We start from the raw sequence: 22,909 nt of genomic DNA on the forward strand, positions 1-22,909 counted from the left end.
TTTCATGAATCCTACCTGATTTAGCATTTCTTTCTTTAAAAAAAGATATTTAATTAATTTAGAATATCTTTCCATGGTTACACAATTCATGTTCTTTCCTTCCCTCTCCTGTAGCCAATGAGCAATTCCACTGGATTTTACATGTATCATTGACATGTGTCATTGATCAAGAGTTTACATCCCCAATCGTATTCCCATCAAACCATATGAACAATCATGTTTTTCTTCTGGGTTTCTACTCCCACAGTTCCTTGGATGTGGATAGCATTCTTTCTCAGAATTGTAGCATTTCTTTCAATTACTTAAAAAACAATATTCTGAGAAGGGGTTCACAGGCTTTGTCAGTCTGTCAAAAGGGGTCAAAAGAAAGTAGAAAAGTCAGTAAGAGTGATACAGAAGAGCTGTTTTATCTAAGAAGTCAGGACTAAGAAATAACTACCAGGATCTATTAGCTGAGAAGGAACTTGTCAACTTGGAAAAACACAGAACAACTAAAGTTGTCAGAAAGACCAAATCTTTAATCAGGACAAGAGACAGCACTCAATATTCAGCCACCACACAGAGTCAAGCACTTAATTCCACACAGAACCAGAGATCTGGGACTCTGGGAAAACCCACCACCAAAGATGATTGAACAAAGGGGTCTTATATACCTTTTGGGGAACTCAGAATAGGGAAATATGATTAATTGGCTTTACTATGGCTACCAGGAAATGAGGATTCCAGGGCTGTATCAGGGAGAGGCTGATGCTTTACAATGGATACAAAAGGAGAAACTTCTTTTTTTTTTAATTTAGTTTAATTTAACTTATTTTTGTTTGTTTGCTTGTTTTTGTTTTTTAATTTTTATTTTGAATATTTTCCCCTAATTACATCTTTCATGTTCTTTAATAGGAGAAACTTCTAAGACAAAAAGGGTACTTAAGATTTAATTGTATCTACTAGTCCCACCTAAACTAGGATCATTTAAGTACTTTAAGGTTTATTGTTTAATCTGGTGATGGCAAACCTATGACACATGTGTCAGTACTGACACACGTAGCCATTTTTGATGACACTCGGGCTGCATGCAGCTGCATACAGAGAAGTATGGGGCCGCATGCTGAGGATGAAACATTTGCTGTAGTGTAGTGTAGACACTGTGCACTATAGATGACAATTCTACCTATATTAATTTATCTATTTTGGTTTATGAAATACAGTTATATATTACAATTGTACATTTTTGTTATTTAAACTATAAATATCATGAAATTATGTTTTTTTTTTTCTCAAAGCGACACACCACCTGAGTTATGCTTGGTTTTTTGGTGAATTTGACACACCAAGCTCAAAAGGTTGCCCAACACTGAGACTAGGTCAGTCTGGGACTTCCCTCAAGGCAAATTTCCAAGGGACTGGGGCAAACTTGGGGTTTCCAGAAATAAAGTTGACAAATTTTATACTCACTTCTCTCCTCTGACACTGACAGCCATCAGTATTTTACTAGCTTGGATAATATTTTATCCCAGAGTCTGAGAACAATCACGATGTGTTATATTGTAACTTTTTGTTGTGGTTAACTCTTAATTTTGGTATCTCCACATTTACAGTAGCTTTAACCTCATCCCCAGGATGGTTTCTATGTTCTGAGGTGAGTAGAAAAGTCCACCATTATTTGTTTTTGTTTTAAATCCTTACTTTCTTTCCTAGTAATAACTCTAAGACAGAAGGAAAAGGACTAGGCAAATGAGATTAAGTAACTTGCCCAGGGTCCTACAGCTAGGAAGTGTCTCAGGTCAGATTTGAATCCAGGACTTCCTAAGTCTGGCACCCTATCTACTTGTTAACTTGTAAAAACGCAGAACTACTGAAATAGTTAGAAAAAAACAACAATCTTTAATCAGAAAAAAGATAGGTCCAATAATTGGCCACTTTTACCAGTGCCACAAATTACACAGATTCAACACCCTGGGGCTCTGGGGATGGTATCTCTGGGAGAATGTACCATGCAAAATGATTCTCTGAATAACAATAGAATTTGGGGACTATATATACCATTTGGGGAACCAAGGACAGGCTAGTATGATTGATTGGCATTACTTTGGCTACAAGGAAATGAGAAGACAGGATTATCAGGAAAGGCTGATATTTTATCATGGATACAAAAGGGAAAGATCCAGCCAAAGACTGGGCTACCTGGGAGAGAACTTTGATATGATGGTACAATGGAAGAAACTAGAAGGACAAAAGGATACTTAACTTTTGATCAGATCTACCTTAAGGTCTATTGTTCTGTCTGAAATGGGCAAGTCCAAGACTTCCCTGGGATGAGTTCTCAGGAGACCAGCAAATTTGGAGTCTCCAGATTTCAAGTTGACTTACTAATTCATAAATGCATGGCCCAAAACTTCATCACTATTCTTAGCTAGTCTAGTCCTCATAAAGCAGATTTAGAATTTAAAAAAAAATTTTTTTTTAATTAAAAAAAAAGGAAATTAAGTCTTTGGTCAACACCATCTGAAGCATGCTGGAATATAGTGGAGCCTCAAAATTGACAGCAAAGCCTTGAAGAACTTTAGGTTACCCCCATACCATGATAAAGTATCAAGGTAGTACTTTGTGGAAAGTCTCCTGCACATTGAGTTGATAAGATCACAAATTCCCTGAAATAGAAAGTAGACAGGATAGAGTCTCATTTAAATTCATACCAAACTCAAGGGTGGGACCCTGGTACACCCAGGTATTTGTGTGTGTGCGCATATGATTAAAAACAGAATTTTCTCTCTATTAAACCTATTTCATTTTGGGCTGGTAAGTATAGTTGGTTTCTAGTACCATAAGAATTAGCCAGAGTCTTGGAATATGACTGTAGTTTTTCACAGTCTCAAACTTCATCCTGAAACTTAACTAGACATCTTTCACCAGGCAGCATGGGTAAGAAGCTGTTGTTGGATCACCTCAGACCCCCAAATATGGTATGGTATCAAGAGTGACAGTTCCTCTATGACCATAAGTAAGTTTAAAAAAACAAAACAAAACAACACATTAGAATCTGTTTGGTCTACAGGGGATGGAGAAAGGAAGAGAAGCATTTATTTATTTATTTTGTATTTGTTCATTCATTCGTTTGTTTGTTTGTTTGTTTTGAAAGCATTTTTCCATAGTTACATGATTCTTGTTCTCTCCCTCTTCTTTCCTGGAGCTTACAAGCAATTCCACTGGGTTATGCAAGTATTATCACTCAATACACATTTCCATATTACTCATTTTTGTAATAGAGTAATCTTTTAAAACCAAATCCCCAAATCCTACATGCCTATAAACAAGTGATAAATCATATGTTTTTCTTCTACTTTTCTACTCCCACAGTTCTTTCTTTTGATGTGGACAGCATTCTTTCTCATAAGTAAAGGAAGCATTTATCAAGTGGCAATCATTTTTTCAGTAATCATTAATCAAGAAAATGATTATGTAACATTGGTTCCCTTAGATCCCTGAGAATTCTGACTCTATAAACCCTGGTTACTTTTCCAAATGTGAGTGAGCTGTTTACAGTTCTTAACTTAAGTCCCCAACAAGGTAACATTTTAATTACAAGAGAAACAAATCCAATAACAAAAGCATTTTTTAAAACCCTTACCTTCCATCTTAGAATCAATACTGTGTATTGGTTCCAAGGTAAGAGAGTGGCAAGGGGTAGGAAATGGGGGTTAAATGACTTGCCCAGGGTCACACAGCTAGGAAGCATCTGAAGTCATATTTGACCCTAGGTCTCTAGGCCTGGCTCCCAATCAACTGAGCTATCCAGCTGCCCTCTACAAAAGTATTTTTTGTTGTTCATTTTTGTCAGACTCTTTGTGACTCCATTAAGCATTTTCTTGGCAGAGACATTAGAAGGGTTTGCTCTTTCCTTCTCTAGTTCATTTAATAGATGAGGAAACTGAGACAGGATTAAGTGATTTTCCTAGGGTCACACAGCTAGTAAACATCTTGAGGATGGATTTGAACTCAGGAAGAAGAGTCTTCCTGACTCCAGGTCCAGCACCCTATCCGTTCCATCACCTCGCTGCCCTAACAAAAGCATTTAACTGTCATAAAAGCAATTTAAGGTAAGCAAGAAAGGAGGATCATAGTTGTTTTCATGTTCTTCCCCATTAAAGTCTGAGCTCCTCGAGGGCAGAGGCTATCTTTTGTATTTCTTTGTATCTCTAGCATTCAGTGGGCCATAAATGAATGTTTATTGACTGACTACTCCTATATATAAATGATTGTAACCTCTTACAACCTCCAGGGGGATGATAATCTAATGCCCCCCTTAACACCACATTAATCCTGCCAGCATACTGAGGGAGAAACATAATCAACTACAAACACAAGGATCAGCAGTAACAGAATTTAGGATTTAGTGTCCTCTGCCTCATGATGATGATCTGCTGAAGCCTCTCAGCTCAACTTCTGCCAAGATCCTGGTCTGAGGATCCAAGATTACACTGCTGCTCTATGTGCTTCCCTTCAGTCTTCTTGAATCAACCAGAACCTATGGCTTGCTTTCCCCAAACCTACTCTTTCCCCATCTAGCAGATCCACTTTACAGATCTCCTGTTTCCCAAAAGATTCTCTACCAATCAGAATTTTTACCAAGCGAAGTCACTGCTTTGAGGTCAGACATACAGCCTTCTGGGAAATAAAATCAGTTCTTAAAATATGACCTGAAGACTTCTGGGAGTCCTTTGACGCTACTAGTATAGTCTTTGAGGTCAAAAATATTTTTATAATAATACCAAAATGTTTAACTTAAATCCAATTCATGTGCAAGTCACCACTCCGTGCATGATGTCATTGCTCCTCTCTGAAAATGAAGGATGAAAAACAATATCATGTTTTAATTTCTAATATGGTAACTATCAATAGATATAACTCACATTTTTTTTAGAAAAAGGCCTCTGGGAGACTCCTTAATAATTTTTAAGAATGTAAAGTAATGGGTGGGGCATGTTAGATGGCTCAGTGATTAGAGACCCAGGCCTGGAGATAGAAGGTCCTGGCTTCAAATCTGTGACCTCAGACATTTCCTGGCTATTTGATTCTAGACAAGTCACTTAACACTCATTGCTTTGACCTTACTTTTCTTCTGCCTTGGAATCAATATTGATTCCAAGATGGAAAGTAAGGGTTTAAAAAAATATGTAAAAGGGTCCTGAGACCAAAAAGTTTGAGAATTGATGTTCTAAATCATTTCTCTCAATGAGTGGTGCTCTCTGAGCAAGCATGCTAAATAAAATTTGTCATATTATGGTAAATGAAGGGATGTTATTATTGTTTTTGTCATCATTGCTATTATTTTCTCCTTGGTAATATTGAATATAGTTAGAGGAAAATTTGAAAGAGATCTAGATGGGACTTATAAGCTCAGGCAGAACTGCATGTACTAAAAGCAGAGGAAATTTTGGAGAAGAAACTTGACTATTTGCCATAACTTTTATGTAGTCGGCTTGTACTCTAAATTTTTTGTAGTGCAGTAGGGAAGGGCCAGTGTTCAGGATTTTCTAAGATTAGAGATAGAGCTAAATCCCAAATAAGAAATACAAATTGTTGCTAGAGGAAAAGAGATTCAATGAGGACTGTTAGCCACATAAAACTATAGGAAAAACTATCAGATGAATTGTGAAAATACAAGTCTAGATTATTTGACCTACCACTCACATGGACTTCTAAGGGGGAATCCCTAGTTCAATATAAAAGCAAATCTCTAAGGAAAAACAAAAATGACTATTTGATGGAAACAAAATCCCTAACGATTATAAGAATATAAAATATGGCTACTACTGGGAAAAAGATGGCAGTTGATTAACAATTGATACCTATCGTATGCCAAGTGAGAATTACTTAGATATGAGATTATAAAGATATTTCAATTGGTGTGTGTGTGTGTGAGAGAGAGAGAGAGAGAGAGAGAGAGAGAGAGAGAGAGAGAAAGAGAGAGAGAGACAGAGAGACAGAGACAGAGACAGAGACAGAGAGACAGAGAAAGAGAGAGAGACAGAGACAGAGACAGAGACAGAGACAGAGACAGAGACAGAGACAGAGACAGACAGAGACAGAGAGAGAGAAGGCAGGGAAGGGAGTGGGAAAGAGAGGAGGGTGGGGAGAAGAAAGATCTGAGGCAAAGACTCCAGCAGACTTGTTTGAAGTTGCACTTATCCCTTTGTACAAATAAGGTCACATGCTCATTAGATGTCTTCCTGCTAGAGCAAAAGTCTTTACCTCAGCCTCTTCCTATTTTTTCTTAATTTGCCCTGACACTTGTACTTGTACATGGGGAAAGAGGGAAGAGAATTGGAAGGAATGAGAAGAATGTGGCCCCCACTTCAAGGAGACTCTTGCTATGAAATCCCATAAAAGCTGGATTGGATTGCTACCTGCGTTAGCATGTCCCCAGTAAGTCTCATCCAAACTGGCCATCTTTCTTCCCCATTACCCTGGGCTTCTAAGAAAAGGCCAGTTCATTCCCACCCCCTTTTTCAGAGGGTAACATAGCATCTACTCTATATTCCAGCCTATGCCAGTGAGATAGTCAAGGTCTAGCTCCCATTAATGAAAAGAAAACCTCTTCCTCAAACCAGTTCATGTGACTCATTAAGGATCACACCTCAGAATCAAGGGAATTTTACCCTACTGACAATAGAAAAACAGGTCTTCTATCTTGTAATCTACTGAAAATCATTCTAATACTGATAGAGAACTAGGTAAAGGAAGATGAGGCACTTTCATAACCTTTGTTTACTTTCAAACAACCAGAAGGTGTTAGTTGCTAATTATGATCTTCATATATAGGGGAGAAGCTGGCACCTCATAACAAACAACTGTAATTCTGTGCCAGATTCATTGTTTTCTGCCAATTAATTCAAGAAGGTTCATCTTTTCCTATACTTTACTGCTAGAAATTTTTTTATTGCTCTATTAAAGGCAATTTGGAAATAATAGAAGATTTTTCACAGTCACTTTTTTCACACTTTTTAAAATCACTTTTGATTAATAGGTTATTTTGCTAAATTGTTTTCAGAGACCATTTTGTTTGCTTCCTGTTTGCTTTACTAAACCAAATAGCAATGAAGAAAACAGGAAATGATTCACTTAACAGAGATTTGATCTAGTTGATCCCAGTTCCTCCCAATTTATAAATTTTCTACAATATTAATAATTGGCATTTAGATAACATCTTAAGGTTTGCAAAGTATAATTCTGCAATCATTCATTTATCTGAAAAAGACTAAGAAAACAAAATGAAACTGAGATTTTTTAAACTCAAAGTGCTTCTTCTTTATGAATTCATTTGTTTCATGATATGCTTAAAGTTTCTTCACTAAGTTAAAAAATAAAGAGAATGTAATTTGGTTGTATCCCCATTTTGCAACACTAAGTTCTCTAAATGTTAAGGAAAATGATTCCTATTTCAATAAGTATATAGTTCCTCATATATAAAATTAGATGGTTGAACTAAATGTAGCAGGACTGGAGTCAGCAAGACATATCTTCCTGAGTTCAAATCTGGTCTCAGACACTAGCTGGTGACTTTGAGTAAGTTGCTTAACGCCATTTATCTCAGTTTCCTCATATGTAAAATGAGCTAGAGAAGGAAATAGTGAACCACTCTGGTATCTTTGCCAAGAAAACTCCAATTGGGGTCATAAAGAGTTAATTATAAACAACTGAAAATGACTCAATACACCAAGGTCCCTTCTAGCAATAAATCTAGTTGATTTTGGTGTGATCTAATTCAAGAACTTCAGGGAAAAAATAAATTTTAGAGGGAGAGATGTGTCAACAGAATGCAAAATTATGTACTTTATTAGTTACTGAGCTCATTAGGCAATGGAGGGGGTGGGGGAGAGGGAAGAAATCAGAGAGAGAGAAAGAAATCCTGGCAGATGGAAGTTTCTTTGGATAGAATAAAAAAAAAATTCTGTATTATTGCATCTCTGCTGAGACAATTGATGAGGTTGGTATTATGACTTTAACTTATTCATCCTTCCAACATTCCCGTGTAGCACACAGAGCTTTGGCCAAAGCAGGAATAGAGAAGAACTGGTTTTAGCATCCAGGGTGCTTAACCGGCACACGTCCTCTCAGGAGCAGAGCCAGGAAGGGTTTGGCAACCAGCTGCTGCCAAACCACATGATGCTCTTCAAGTACATATATGGGGTCAGAGTAAACAAATGAGTCAGTACCTGTGTGTTGACTCATCTCATTAATGTGCAAACACACTAACAAACAATGGAATGCCAGCATTGGTGAGCAGAAGAGAGCTCTGGGCATGTTTTTATTCTCCCTCTCCACTGCTCAAAGCACAGAATTTCCTTAGGATTGCCCCACTACAGTCTCATCTTAATAATAGCTAGTAACAACTAGCATTTATGTAGTACTTTAAGAGTTACAAAGCACTTTACAAATATTACCTCATTCTATCCTTACAACTACCCTGAGAGGTAGATGCTATTACTATTCCCATTTTACAGATGAGAAAATGGGAGCAGATTAGAGGGCCAGCAACTTGCCTAGGTCAGGCTGGGTTAAATTAGCATCTGAAATCTCTTCTTAGTTGCTGCCCCTATTCCCAGAGCAACCTACATGCTTGTCTTGCCTTTCTAGCAATTTCTTTTACCTGCCTCACCTTCTCAGAGCTAGATTTTCTCTGCCTTCCAAGGTAATAATTATCAGATCTGATAAATTTGCATTACTGTTCCAGTGGGAGAAGTCTATTAAACTTTTCTGGATCTGTCTCTAACTTCTAGGAAATACATGCACACACATATGATAACAAGCATTATGGAGGTAAGAAATAGCCATTATTTGATGTTTTATTATGTATAATATATAAATACATTGATTTAATATATTAAATAAGTTTTATATTATATATTAATATATAATGTTATATCAAAATAAGCAATATAAACCATTTTTTGCTAGGTAGTACAATGGATAAAACACTGGACTTGGAATCAAGAAGAACTGAATACAAATCCAATCTCAGATTAGGCAAATCTCTTACCCTCTATCTTCCTCAGTTTCCTGATCTATAAAATGGGGAAAATAACAGCACCTACCTCCCAAGGTTAATGTGAGGCTCAAATGAGATATTTGTAAAGTGATCTACAAAACATAAAAAGCATGATATAAAATGTTAACTTACCATTATTATTAAAAGTGTCAACCTGGCAAAACACAGAGCTACTAAAGTAGTGAGCAGAAACCAAGACTTTAGTCGGGAATGAGATAGGTCCATAATAATTGGCCACTACACAGAACCAGGATCCTGGGGCTCTAGGGACAGTATCTCTGGGAGGATATATAGAGATGATTCCCCAAAGAATATTAGAACTTGTGTAACTTAAATACCATTTGGGGAACTAAGGGCAGGGACAGCCAGAGAAAACGCCCAGTGAAGAGAGATGGAGTATCTTATTCATGGACATCCAGGAGACTAGTAGAAAGAAGATTACATATTAGACAGTAAGATCTAAGAAGACTAAAAAAGCAGGAGAGGGCTTAAATTATGAAAAGCTTTTAATGCCAAACAGTAATTCTTATGGCTGAGATCTGAACCTAGCCCTTTCTTGCCCTAGGTCAGGAAGCTCTTGCCATGGCATCAGGGGAAACCCTCAAAAATATATCTCTCCTATATATTCAAATATATTTATAGTGATGTTATTTATAATTGAAAAAAAAAACCTGGAAGATAATTGTTCACTGGTAGGGATGTAATTAAATAAAGTGTACTATATTAGCTGAATTATAATGCCATTAAGATGGACAAGAGAAATACAAATAAACCTAGAAAAAAATTTATGAAATGATATGGAGAAAAATCCCTCCAGAAATATGGAGGACACACTAACTACAACTATGTAAGAGATGTGAGAAAATTGAGGGAATTGAGTCAGACAGCAAATGGTTAATTGTGGGAATTGAGTGAGCCACACTGACTCTGTCTTGTGACTCAGTTCTGGAGCTAGCCTAATTCTCTTTCTGTTCAATTATGGGCCTAGTCCAAATTCTGTCTCATGAGAAACGTTTGTTCAATTGTGGGAATTGGGAGAAAACCTTTTTGTATTGTTTGAACCTAGCCCTGCATGGCTAGGAAACCAGATCATCTATACCTGCTGTTTAGAGACCCTTATCTGAGGTCCAACGTTATGTGGACCAGAAACAGTCAGCTCCCAAGTTTGAAATTTCAGTGCCTTTCCTCTGTTATCTCCAGCTGTCTATCCCTTGTTTGTGGTTTGTTTCTCCTCTCCCATTGTGAGCTCCTTGAGAGTTCAGGATCTTTTTGCTTTTTTTTTTTTTTGTCTTTATTTGTATGTATCCTCTGCTTAGCATAGTGTCTGCATATAGTGGGTACTTAGTGAAGTGGGGTACTTCATAACGGGAATCTAGATACCCAGATTAAATTATTGGAACCCTTATTTATTGGTTAAAGAAGAAGAAAAGAGAAAAAATATTATTACCAGCTGGGACAGTCTTCCCTAGTAGAAGCTGTGCAGACTAAGGATAAAACAGCTTATATAGGTTTACATGATACAAGGCTATTCCCTTTCACATCCAGGTTCTTATTTGTCTAGACAAAACTCATCACAAAACATCAGTAGTGATAAGTGGGTGACATTTAGGATATTTACTCTTCACATAAACCTAAACACTCAACCTTAGCTAGCTATATGTTTACCCTACATTCTATCCTGACCTATTTGTTTGTACCTAAACACTTATTCCCAGTTAACTATGAGTGTTTACCTTGTATTCCATCCTGACCCATTTGTTTGTACTGGTATCCTTTTGATATCTGCAGGGGGAATTTATGACTCTGACCCTTCACTTGCCTAAGTTGTTTACCCACCAGGAGGGCCTAGGTCAGTTTCTTAAATAATGCAGGAATGGATTAATCTACTTCGATTCTACTTTATTTTTTAACCTATTTAGTTTACTTAGTAGATGTTTATTGACTCTCTTTCCAGTCTTTTTACACACTGTACACAGATTGTACAGTTTAGTCATATTGTGAAACATGGACTTCACCACTCTCCATTTATCGTCTCCTTGTCTGCATTAGCTGTTCCCCGTGCCTGGAATGTTCAGATTTTGAAGAATTGCTCATTGCCATCAAGACAACTTAAACGCTACTTTCTACATGAAGCCTTTCCCAATACTCTGAGATGCTAGTGCCTTCCTCTCCTCTTAGGTTGCTTTCTTTACTTTCTATCAAATTGTATGAATCTTAAATGTAACCACATTAGAATGTGAGCTTTTCACAATGAATTGTTACATACTATTCTGGGAATCAATTATTCAAATAAAGTGATTAAAATGACCATATCCTTTGACTTGGAGGCTTCACTTCTAAGAATAAATGACAAGGTGGTCTTTGACAAAAAGAAAGGCTACATATGCACCAAAATATTTATTGCGTTGCTTTCTGTGATTGCAAAGAATTGCAACAAAGTAGATGCCCTTGCCAAACAAGCAGTGGTACATGAATATACTAGAATAGTACTGTTATAAAATATGTGGGAAGCATGGAAAGAGGAGAGCATGGTGCAGAATGAAGTCAGCAAAGTAAGGAAAACAATTTTTAATAACAATCACAGAATAATTTAGTTTGAATATTGCAAAATTAAAAAGATCTAACCAAGAATCAAAGAAGAGAAAATGAGAAAATGCCTCCCTCTGCTCCTTTGTAGATTTGTGTGTCCATGAATTAAAAACAATAATAGTAATAATTATCTTTACCACCTGTCTTAAAATCAATACTAAGTATTGATTTCAAGGCAAAAGAGTTGTAAGGGCTAGGCAACTGGGGTTAAGACTCTTAAGAGCCCAGGGTTGCATAGTTAGGAAGTGTCTGAGGCCATATTTTAAATTCAAGATCTCCCAATTCCAGCTCTAGCTCTCTGATTTTTTTTTTAATGTCTTGATTGGTTTTGCTGCTTTTTTTCCTGTTCTTCCTCTTTTAAAAAATTTTTTTTAAAACCTTTATTATAAAGAATGACTCTCTGAGGGGCAGCTGGGTAGCTCAGTGGAGTGAGAGTCAGGCCTAGAGACAGGAGGTCCTAGGTTCAAACCCGGCCTCAGCCACTTCCCAGCTGTGTGACCCTGGGCAAGTCACTTGACCCCCATTGCCCACCCTTACCAACCTTCCACCTATGAGACAATACACTGAAGTACAAGGGTTAAAAAGAAAAAAAAAAAAAGAATGACTCTCTGGAAAGCAAGGACAAATCAGAGAAGATAGAAATCCAAGAGACGTAAAAACAAAGTGTATCGATAAAAATCTCTTTTTAAAAGAAGAATGTAGCCTCAGGGCACAAGCCATTTTTGCTTTTTCTTTGTATCCTTGTACATTGCACAATGTCTGACACATAATAAATGTTCATTGGTCAGTCAATTGAGCAATTGAAAGGAGTGTGTTCAAATAAGCTCTCTATACCTAATGACTAGTCCCAGATTCCATACCATATTTCTCTTTCACATCTTATACAAACATCCAGCTATCACCTAGGCCATTTTTGTTATCCATGTACCATAACAAGCAAACATTCTCTAACCTAATTTCAACATTTTGCTCTGATCACTGTAATCGGATCACTAGGATATGTCAATTAGCTATACATTAACTCAACATCCCTGTGACTTCTTTCCTAGCTACCACACTTCTTCAATTAGAATGTTAGATCTTTGAGGGAAGAATTTTTGTATGTATGTCCCTAATATGTAGCATAATGCCTGGGCACATATTAAGTAATTAATTCTTTTCCATGAATTCTATCACCCAAATCAGGGGTTTGCAACCTTTTTTGCCATGAGAGCCATAAACACCACATTTTTTAAAGTGTAATTTCGTGAGAGCCGTACAGTGCTCACAGTGTGCTCCTATAACAGCGCCTGAAAAAAAATTGACTTTATGGCTCCTGCGGAAAGAGCCATATCTGGACCTCAAAAAAGCCAGATATGGCTCGAGAGCCATACATTGCCAACCCCTGACCCAAATCATCAGTTGCCAAATCTTTTCAATTATTTCTCCACATTATTTCTTGAAATCATTTCCTTCTTTCCATTTATATTGCCAGTGTCTGGGTTCAGGCCACAACCATTTCTCCCCTGGACTGTTACAATGACTTCCTAATTGTTCTGTGTGTCTCCACTCTCTCTCCATCTCAAATCCATCATAGCTACCAAGTAGAGATTCCCAAACCACAAATTTGATCATTTCTCTCTTGCTCAAGAATTTCTAGTGGCTACCAATCTAGAGGTACTAAGGTAAAATACAAACTTTTCCATTTGGCATGTAAATTCCTTCATAAACTGGCTCCAGTCTATATTGCCAACATTATTTCACATTATTCTCCTTTATACACTCTTCATTGCATCTAAACTGACCAAAATGCTATTCCCAACACCATACATTTCATCTTCTTCCTCCACAATTCTGTAGATACTCTCCTCCATACCCAGAATTTTCTCCATCCTTAATTTTATCTCTTGGAAACTCAGCTCCCTTCAACGCTAAACTCCATTGCCACTTCTCATATGATGTCTTTCTTGATTCCCAAAAGTGTTATCACTTCCAAATTCCTGAAATTATGGTGTTTGTAAATATATATATGTGGGTATGTACACATATATTTGTATTCATGTATGCATATAGTATTTGAGAAACAATGTGACGGTCCCAGAAATACCACTAATAGGCCTATATCCCAAAGAGATCAAAGACAGCAGGAAAGGACCCTCTCGTTCAAAAGTATTTATAGCAACTCTTTTTGTGGTGGCAAAAAACTGGAAACTGAAGGAGTGTCCATCAGTTGGGAAATGGTTGAACAAGTTGTGGTATATGATTGCAGTGGAATACTATTGTGCCATAAGAAATGATGAATAAGACAATCATAAAAAAAATCAGAAATACTTATATGAAGTGATCCGAAGTGAAACGAGCAGAACCAGGAGAACATTGAACACAGTGACAGCAATAATGAAGGATAGGATCCAGGACAACTTCAAGTGACTCATGATGAAGAAGGCTATCCACCACTATAGAAGGAATTGATGGAATTTGAATGCAGTGTGAAATATATTATTCTTCACTTTTTTCACATATTTCCTCCATGAATTTTTTTCTAGTATGTGATACAATAAGATGGTGACTTCTTTTACATGATGAACATGGGAATATATTTTATATAACATATGTTCAACATATAATATATTGACTGCCATCTTGGGGAGGAGGAGAGGGGGGATGAAGAGAGAGAACATGGGTCACAAAATGTCAGAAAACAATTATTTACAAATTTTACTAACATGCAATCTAGAAAAAATATTTTAAGAGAGAGAGAGAGAGAGAGAGAGAGAGAGAGAGAGAGAGAGAGAGAGAGAGAATGAGAATGATATAGTGAATAAAGATAGAAAAGGCTTGGGTAGAAGTCCGAACTCTAATACATAATGGCTATATTATAATGACTCTAGCCAAGTCACTTAACCTCTCAATCCCAGTCAATTCTCTGAATTGACAAACTGTAGACCATTTGCATATCTCTATGGGGAGAAGAAGCTCCTTACCAAGAATTTGCTACACCAATGAAATCACAAGTACTCTGTCTCCTCTCAAAGGAAATTTTTATATTCACTTATCTATGTGCATATTATTTTTGCCTTTCACACACACCTCCCCACATGCAGATGATAATGTAATCTCTTTGAGGAGAGGGATCTATTTAATTCTGTCTTTACATCTCTAGCACTTGGCATATATGAGTATAAAAGTAGACAAATCACCTTTTGCTCCTGCTTTTAGAAACTTAAGAAAGTATTTTTAAATTATCCTAGTCTGAAGCCTTTGGACTAATCTGAAAGAGAAACCTTGTCATCAATCTTAAACTATCAGTTCTGAAATAATGCCATGCTGAGCATCTCTGCAGGAAGATCTGAAGGTTCCTTCCTTTGAAGTAATTAGGACAGCAACCAGACAAGGAGCCCTGTACTGATCCACTTTGGCAGGATTAGGGTAATGATCCTCCAAAAAAAAAAAAAAAAAAAAAAAAGCTATTTCTGTGATTACTTAATAATAGCTAGCATTTACATAGTTCACAAAACTCTTTTGAAAATTTAAAATGTTATTTAATCCTCCCAACAACTCTGGGGTATAAGTACTATTATTAGTCCCATTTTAAAGATATGGAAATTGAGAAAGATGTAGATTAATTGACTTGTCTAGGGCCTCAAGTTAGTATCTGAGGCTGGATTTGAACTGGTCTTCCTGACTACTGGCCTATCAATCTATCCATTCATTACCTGTCAATATTAATGGAAGACAAGGTGATATTGACTAGATGAAAGGAGAATACTTGAAGGGAGTGGTCCAAGAGGGATCAAATGGTTTTAAGAAAATAATTCTTTAGGGATGTGCCAAAAGTTAAGGGGAGGTTGAAGCAAGATGTGGTTGAAGGATATTGAAGCCAGCTGTAAACTTTTGCCTCACCAGGAGGTCTGTAACTATAGTGTTTTATTATATTGTGAAATATAGTGCTTCACAATGACTTTATGAGAGAATGTCTGAAGACATGAAAGCATTCATGTCAGTTTGGACAATTCTCTCTCTGAACAGAACAATGTTTGGATTTAGACCAAAACTAAATTATTGAAAATTTGTCCCTGCCTGTCCTTGTGCCTACAATGCAGAGAGTACAGTAAAGTTTTTTCTTCCACAATAGTTGGTTAATATATGTAGAAGTTATATAGACAGACCCATTTCTTGAATAGTCTCTAAAAAGAATACTAGCATTAGGGAAAAGGTAGGGAGAGGAAAGAATCCCATATACATAGATTATCAATCCTGCTTTATAAGAAGGAATTAATCACCATTTCATGATAGACAATTCATCAAATCTAAGAAGCTTCTATTAAGCTTCTATGTGCAAGACACTGTAGCAGATACTGGGAAAACAGACACACACACACACACACACACACACACACACACACACACACACACAATCCTTGCAATCAAGGAGATTACACTCTGCTAAGAAGTAGAGGGAACATATATAACACAGAGCCCGATAATTATGAAGCAGTTTGGGAAGGGAGATTTTTTTGTTAACTTGCTCAAGGTTATATCTTGAATCAGGAGCAAAACAGAACTAAAACCTGTTTTGTTCATTCATTCACTCATTCATTTTTTTCGCTCTCCTAAACCTGATCAATATAAACTAAAGAGCTTCAAGAGTATCACCAATGGAATAAAGCTGTGTTCTGTAAAAGAATCAAAATTGTGGTGCAGTGATAAAAGTGTTAGATTTAGCATCAAGGTAATCTGGGTTCAAATTTTTGCTCTGGCTCTTATTACTACCTATCTGACCTTGGGAAAATCATTTAACTCCCTAGACTTCAGTTTTCTTGTCTTGAAAATTGGGCGGGGGAGGAGGAGGAGGGAGAAGATGAGTTAGATGACTTCTAAGGTTCCTTCCAGCCTTAAACTTATGATCGTCAACTGAATTGGGACAGTCTTTCTCAGTAAAGAATTTCAGTCTTCTCAGATCACAAAAGGGAGAAAGCCCACAATAGAACCAAGAGGACTAGAACAATCTCTCCTACCAAGGCGATAGTTCTGACATCTTCTCAAGCCTTCTGAAGCAAACTTCCATGAAATCCTGAAATGTATCATCCATTCATGGAACACAATGCCGGATGGGAGCTGCCATGTAGGAATGAAGAGAAGAAAATCTATGTGCTGTTTCACAGCAGTTTTAATGAGAGCATTCCTTCCCAAGATGCACATTCTATAGCCTCTACATCTGGTACTTCAGGCAATGAAAGACTAAGGCAAAAGGAGACAGAAATAGTCTTTTAAAATAGTAATTAAAATAACAATAGCACAAACATTTGTCAACTAAACATCAGAAAATTTCAGCAATTATCACTTTTCCAAGTTTATGTTTAATTAAGAATTGAATTATGGAAACACAAAGTGTATTGTAGGCAAGAACAATTTTCATATAAATAGTATTTGTCAGCTAATAGATTTGGTCTATTAATTGGAAAATCGCCAGTTTTCTCCCCAGGCCATTAAAAATAGATTTTAATTGCCTGAATGTGAATGAAAGACAACCCTGCTCTAATGTTACTGCTGGGCTTTTTAAAAACTTTAGTAACATTAACAATGTTTAATAATAGATATGCAAATCAGCACAGGTCTGAAGGCCTACATTCTGAAAAAAAGGTGAACTCAAACATGAAAAATACAGGCCAGCATTGAGAAAGAATTTAAAATAAAATGACCAGAAGACTAATGCTAATGTACCTTTATCTATATAGCATGTATTTCTAAAATGATACATACGAATCACATCATATTTTAAATGTATAAGGTGGTAATTTTACTATTTTAGGGAACTACACAATGAAAATTTCCTCAAAGTAAAAATTCCATTTAGGATGACAAAAATCTAATCCCTAATTTATTAGCTTTATAAATTAAGATATGTTTTTTGTTTTAAGTATGATAATCTGCATTTTTGCATAATCATCACCAGTATCTTAATTGTTAATATGTTATGAATGAATGAAAAAGTATTAATTGCATACTATGCTCCAAATACTGTTTTAAACCCTCAAGATAGAAGAGACTGTACCTGAATTTAAAAAAATTGTTTTCTAAAAGAGGAAGATAATACATATAGCTGCAAGGGTGTGCTCTACTCAGCTTAAATTCCCTTCTCAAGAGCTGATTGTTAACTCAGTGTGAGCATGTACCCCTCAGAAATCAGTAATGCCACAAACCAGGACTTGATTTATTGTTTTTTTTTTTTTTTGTTAAAGACCCAACTTCAAATCCAGTCTCATCCTCTTGCTAGCTGTGTGATTTTGGGCTATTCACTTAACCCTGTTTGCCTTAAGAAGAAAAAAAAAGTGATGAAGAAAATGTTAATAGTGCAGATTAAACCTAAAAGTAGTTATTAAACATTTATTGCCATACTCCTAAATATAGAGTAGTTATAGACAAGAAGGGGTATTTTATTTTGGAAAGTTACAGGAATATTGGAGTAGAGACATAAAGGAATGGATTGACATATCATTTCAAGCAACAAAGACAAAATTGATTTGATTATGGTTCCAAAACTGGAAAGTAGAAGGGAGAAGGAAAAGTGGCAAAGTAACTGGTAAGAGAATGGTGATGGATAAAGAATGGTTCTAGGCATCCTTGATAGGCTTTGTGAGGTATTTACCAATTAGGAAGGGCGGGAAGCCACCCAAACTGGTAGTTATGATTAAATCTTCCAGGACATGATTTCTGGTCTAGCCAGAAAGAGGGCTGGTAAAAAGATGGAGAAAAATATTGGTAAGCCTAACTGCTAGGCTGATTAATAACAGCACATTAATCCCTGTGTCACAAGATTCCTAGTGTAGGTGTCCATGGTGAGCAGAGGAGTAAGCCTATCCTGAGGGTGAATATTTGTAGATCACACTACGGGTATAAACTAGAATTCTCAATATAATGAGTGATTTGATTCAACAAAAATTTATTAAAGTAAAATATACCAATAAGTTATATTTTATTTTATTCATTTTTTGCTATTTCTTTCTTTTTTCTTTTTTTAATTTTTTCCCTTATTTTTAAGATTTAAATATTTTATTTTTTTAGAAAAATTTTCCATGGTTACATGATTCATGTTTTTACTTTCCCCTTCCACCCCCCCATGTCCAACACACATTTCCACTGATTTTAACGTGTCATCAATCAAGACTTATTTACATATTCCAATAAGTTATATTTTAAGATCACATATGTAATATGTGGAAAACTACTTTAAAAACATAGTTATGGATAGCCTTTTTTAGCACTTCGTATTTTCTTAGCAAAACACGTAGTCTGCTTGAGAGATAGATCATTATGATGTGATCCCTGTCTGTAATAACTAAGGATGAGAAAACTGAAGTACAAAGAAAATGATTGCCAAGAGCATAAGGTTAGAATCATCGTTTGGCTCTGACTCCACCTTGCTATCTGCCCTCACATGCAAAAGCTACTCATATATCTTTTTCTTGCCATAGTCTAATTCCTTGGGTTCTCCACCAGAGTCAAGGTCAGGGACAATTGGCCCCCAAGGACGGGGTAAATATGACATCTCAACACCTGGATTTTTGGAAATCTTAGGAAACAAACTGGGAGGAGATAACTCGAGAGGCTATAATCACGCTTCCTTAGTACTTCTCAAATCTCGGATTAGGGCATTCTACCTTTAAATTCCCCCAAAAGTTGTAGGAGAGTTCTAGACATTGCGTGGGTTGATGAGTTACAAAACTACAAACTTTGGCAGGAATAGTTAACAAATTATATGAATAGTATGAACTAAACAAACTACTTCCTAGGTCTTCTAACTGCTTGTCCTCCTGCTGCTTGTAAGAATTTTTGTCTTGGGTATATGAACTATTGCAAAACAAAGTAATCAGAACCAGAAAAACAATATACACCATGACCTCAGAAATATAACTGGAAAGAACAAATAAGATCAAAACCAAATAACTGGCCCTGGAGAAGAGATATGAGAATTACCTCCCACCCTATTTTGCAGAAATGGTATGTGTGTGTGTGTATGCACTATATATTGCCAACATTATTAGATTCATTTGCTATATTGCCTGATTTGAACCACTTTCTCCCCTCTTATTTACTCTTTGTTATAAGAAATGACTCTCTGGTGCAGGAGCAGGGTTGTATTGGGAAAATGAAAACTTGTAAAACCAAAAGATATAAATACAATTTTTTAGAAGTTATTGTTTTGTGGAGATGAAGTAAGAGTGGAGAGCTGGGATATCTCAGTTACTTTTACTCAGGAAAGAAACAAAATGGAAGATGTAGCTCAGAAACTAGCCTCAGGTTTATCTAAACAGGACATAAGCTTTAGTTGCTATGTGCCTAAAGACTATTTTATTGCTGCTGGTGGGGGAAGGGCACCAAGCCTCTTCTAGTATGCCTCTGGAGTCTCAAATAGACCAGTCAGGGAAAAAGAGGAAAGAACAGAAAGAGCAGTGGATTTATAGTCACAGTTCCTGAGTTGGGGCATGGCTGAATGAGCTGTGATATGTGATGTAATATTACTGTGTTGTTAGAAATAATGAAAAGGGGGCAGTGAGATGGCTCATTGGATAGAGAGCCAAGCCTGAAGACCAGGAGGACCTGGGTTCAAATGTGCCCTCATACACTTCTTAGCTGTGTGTTCCTGGGCAAGTCATTTAACCCTGTTTGCCTGACTCTTGCCCTTTTGTCTTAGAGTTGTTACTAAGACAAAAAAAATTAAAATTAAAAAAGAAATAAAGGAAGGAAGGAAAGAAGAAAGAAAGAATTAATTGAAAAAGCTGGTTTCATTAAAATCTGGGAAAACTTGTATGAACTGGTAGAATGTGAAGTAAGCAGAATGGGGGGAAATTTATGCAATGATAGCAATATTGTAAAGATAATCAACTTGGAAAATTTTAGTAACTGATCAACACAATGACTAACCACAATCCCAAAGGCCACATAATGAAACATACTCTTCATATCCAGATAAAGAGTTGATGGACTCAGATTACAGATTGAAGTATATTTTCTTCCCTTTTTTTTCTTTCTTTCTTTTTTGACATGGCTAATTTAGGAATTTATTTTGCATACATACTTGTAATGGATTTTGTTTTTCTTGCCTTCTCAGTGTGTAGAGGAGAAGAGAGGGAAGGGAAATAATTCAGAATTGAAAACAAAATAAAAACGAATTAAATATCAAGATTCTAGTTTGGAGGTTAACAATTCTTAGTGCAAACTGACTTAGGGCATAACAGTGGAGCTGTAATATTCTTTTTGGAGCAGCCACAAAAGAGAGCTCAAATGGCTGTGGAATGTCAGTACATAGTAAAGAGAGAACACAATAAGACTACACAATAAGACCCTGTATTAATTAGGGTTCAGTGTGTCTTCTGCTTGAGCTATTGATTGACATCTGTGACACTGTGACATCACCAAAATCACATTCAAGTGATTTCCAACAGTGGAAAGAATAGAATGATAAAGTTTTCCCAAACCCGTTTGGGCTGAGGCACACCTGGACACCATTTCTAAACTTCTCAAACATGCACCAGTCTTTTTCACTAGCTAGAGAGGAATTGTACCTGCAAGATATATCCTTCAGTCCATGCTTAATTAGAGCTGCCCTTGATCTTGTTTCCTTCCTTAGCTTTTCTTGGGGCTAGCATATACCTAATGGTCAATGCAGTTTCCTATCCTGTTTCCCATCTTTCTACTACATATGTTGACTCTAGTGATCTTGGAAGCAGAATTAATCATTTTAATAGGAGAATGGCACTCTGCATTCCCCTCCTTTGCTGTCAGCTAGCAGTACAACTTATTCAATAAAGACTATGGGTTATGAGCAAATCATTTAACCCCAGTTTGCTAGTCCTTACCACTCTTCTGCCTTGGAGCCTTTCCTTAGTATAGAATCTCATACAGAAGGTAAGAGTTTTCTTAAAAAAAAAAAAAAAAAGATTATGAATTAAGAGATTGGAAGGAGAAAGAAGATAAATACAAAACACATGCTTCCTCTTCTCTTTCCCTGCAAAAATTCTTGCACATTCTCCCCATGACCATATAGGTTTTGAGTAGAAGATACTGTGTGATTTCACTCAATTTAAAACCCTGGTTACCTCATATATATTACAGCAAATGCATCTTATCCTCCAATATCTCCTTGAACGATCAAGAGGTGTAATTTAACTCTCCTCAGCAAATTCTAAAGAGTGCCCAGTCTGACCCCTTCTTTTCCAAAAGGCACATCTTCCTCTTATCATACCAAATATTAGGCCTGGCTTCCAGAATGCCTGGGAAGGAAGAAAAGGTCAGAAGACAGATATCCTATCTTGAATTATTCCAAATCGATTTTCCACTAATTATGAAGCACAAGTTATCTCAATTGCATATAATTACATGCATTACAGATCGTCATTTCCTTCTCCAAAAATTAACCATAGTGCACAAGATTATAAATTGGACAGATCCTTTGAAGGTAGTCAATAGAGTCCTGACCATTTGGATCTATTCACTTGGGTCTATTTCAGCAAGAGGAGAGAAACTAAACTTTTGGTCCGAATCAGGTTTCAACTTAGGTAATTGCATTCTGTCTCCTTAAATTCTCTGCGTAGCTTTCCACAGTGGAGGTATTCTTCCTCACTCTGCCTAGAAGTAGAGCTCATAGAGTCTGAGGACTGAAAAAAGGCCATAGCCATCAAAAGCAACCTTGGTCTCAATAAAATATCATAAGTAAACTATCTTCAGAAAGATGGTTGACTTTTTTTTTCTGATTTCTGTTTTGGTAGTACACAATACTTAAAATCAGAAAGTTCTTCCTCAAATGTAGCCTAAATCCATTTGAGCTCATTTCCTGCTGTTTTGTCTTCAGTGGAAATATAGAAGGACATTTATATTTGCGAAGGTATGGGTTGAGGGGAGTAATCCCATAAGGCCTGATAACATATCCCCTCACATATATGAAGTTCCCCTTCAGAGTCAACCTGATATAATGGATTTGTAGCAATTATTTTTACCTCTTAACACCTGGCCCTCAGGATTCTCGGGGTATCCATTCTACAGGCATTCTATGCAGTATCTTTCTTTAATACTATCAGCTGGAGTCCCCATTCTGGTATCATTCCCTTCACCTGTTAGCCACCATCAACTAGCTCTCTAGTTCCATTTAACCAATTAACATTAATTTTACAAAAGGAAATACTTTCAAAATAGAGCAAAAACAAAAGTACAAATATTTTCTCCAAACAACTCGGGGATGCAGTCTCCCATGTACTATCTCAATCTCTAGGGAGATTCAGCTCAGACCTAGAATTTCTA

Source organism: Gracilinanus agilis, chromosome 1 (assembly GCF_016433145.1).
Source record: "Gracilinanus agilis isolate LMUSP501 chromosome 1, AgileGrace, whole genome shotgun sequence".
Classification (NCBI taxonomy): domain Eukaryota; kingdom Metazoa; phylum Chordata; class Mammalia; order Didelphimorphia; family Didelphidae; genus Gracilinanus; species Gracilinanus agilis.